A 2,354-nucleotide genomic window follows, 5' to 3' on the forward strand; every position below is an offset into this window, starting at 1 on the left:
ACACTTCAAATAAGAAATGCAATGCACATTTGTGCATCTGATGACATTAAAAATACAAAGGAACAGGGAGTTGATTTCTTGTAAAGCCCTGTTGTAAAGCAGTGTTACAAAAAGTTACTGGCATTAACTTAGGCAAACATACTGTTTTGGACCACAAAGCCACAGGACATCTGGTTTGAATGTAACCACACAGCTTTAATGTACAAAATAAAAGGAACTGCATTAACAGAATGGGTCTGAAATAAGTAACTTGTTGAACACTGAAACATATCCGAAGCTCAAGCAGGAGAATGATTTCAACTGGAAATTCTGACCACAAAAGGTTCTGAATGGTCTCATCATTAGAAAGGTTTTCATGATTACAAATTCCTGCCACATGATCACCTCTAAGCAACCAGCTTCCTGCAAGCTATTGTTCATTGATCATCATACATTAGGTCAGATTTTGCTGGCTGGTCCGACCATCTGGATCTTGTTCCTCAATGCCTGTATTTATTGGTTTGGATTGTGGACAGCTAATGCCTTTGGCTTGAAGCATCCAAGGATTCATCCGCATGGCAGAAGTTGCAGTCATGTCTTCCATTATACAGTGAGAAATATCCACCTCTCAAATGCCCTGAAAGTTTCGACGACTGGTAAATCCTTGCACCCAGATTTGCTGGCTGTCGACACTGTGGGAGATTTCAGGACTCGTAAACATTTCTGACATTTGGGATTGCAAACTATCATTTGTGAAATAAATTGATTATTTGAATTGATTGAATGAAAAATCATGAAATTATGGAAACATAAAACAAAAATTACTTAAATTAAGAAAAAAAACCCCCACAGTGAAACAGATTATTAATTAGTAACATTAAACTAACAAAAAATAATCAATTAAAAAATATAACTGAGCTTTCTTTTTCCTCATAATCCCCAGCTCTAGATTCCTTATTGAAGTCAAGGGGTCTCAGATCCTAGTTGGATCCTAAAGTGAGGAATCTCAGCCAAATTTGGCTCCATTGCTGGACTCCATGTCAGGTCCAACAGTGGAGCAAGGTAGTCAGCTCAGCCCACTGGATCTGTCATCAAGTGTTGGTCTCTGTTTTGGAACACATGCTGACGTCTCAGAATTTATAGGAAGGAACTGCAGATGCTGGTTTATACCAAAGATAGACACAAAATGCTGGAGTAACTCAGCGGGTCAGGCAGCATCTTTGGAAAAGAAAATAGGTCACATTTTGGATCTGAAAAAGGGTTCTGACCCAAAACGGCACCTATTCTTTTTCTCCAGAGATGCTGCCTGACCCGCTGAGTTACTCCAGCATTTTGTGTTTAGAGTTTAGAATGGACCTTTATTCGTTTTGATGAATGAGATGTGATATTATTCAAACATATAAGATCCTAAGGGGTCTTGACAGGGGAAATGTTGAAATGTTTTCACCTGTGGGGCTGTCATGAACAAATGGACGTAGCTATAAAATAAGGAAAAAGTAATTTGAAACTGAGGTGTGTAGAACTTTCCTTTTAAACAGGTTCTGACTCTCTGGAACTCTCTGCCCCTTAGGTTCATGGAGCCAAAAACAGGACACAGTGTGCTGGAGTAACTCAGCAAGCAAGGCAGCATCTCTGGAGAGCACGGATAGGTGAGGTTTCGGGTTGAGAACCTTCTTCAGACTGAAGAAGGTGGAGCCAGATCATTGGAAATATTTATGGTGAGGATTGATGTATATTTGAAAGATTGAGAAATTGAGGATATGGGAACTGGCACAGAAGAGGAATTGATGGCAGCATAGATCAGCCGTGATCATACTTGAATGGTGGGGCAGGCTTGAGGGGCCTTGTGGCTCCTATTTTCTTGTGGAACATATCCAAAGAATAAAATATTTTGAACAGTTCCAGCTACCAACCCATTTTTGATCTGCTCTGCCAATGGAGGTGAGGTCTCTATGTCTCTAAATGTTTCATTTTTGAATTGGCATGCACAATGTTTCCATCATTTTCTACTTTTATTTCAGATTTCTGGCATCTGTAGTATATTTTGGATTTGCACCCAATATATTTCAGGAGCGTAGCCTTTCATCAAAATTGATAAATTCCAAAAATAATTTCTATGAGGAAAGCACCAACAATGAAATCTGATGTAAGATCATCAATCTGAAAAGTTAAAAAAAGCCAAAATTCTCTGATTTGAACTGTTAACGTTAATTTCTCTTTCAACCGATGTTTGATTTGCCAATTATTTTATTTTATTTTATTTTATTTTAGACATGAAAAGTTAACTCTGTTTTTCTCTCTCTACAAATATTTGTCATGCTTGATGAGTTTTTCCATTTTTTTCATTTTATTTTAGATTTCCTCAATGATACTTT

This window comes from Rhinoraja longicauda, chromosome 1, assembly GCF_053455715.1.
Source record: "Rhinoraja longicauda isolate Sanriku21f chromosome 1, sRhiLon1.1, whole genome shotgun sequence".
Classification (NCBI taxonomy): Eukaryota; Metazoa; Chordata; class Chondrichthyes; order Rajiformes; family Arhynchobatidae; genus Rhinoraja; species Rhinoraja longicauda.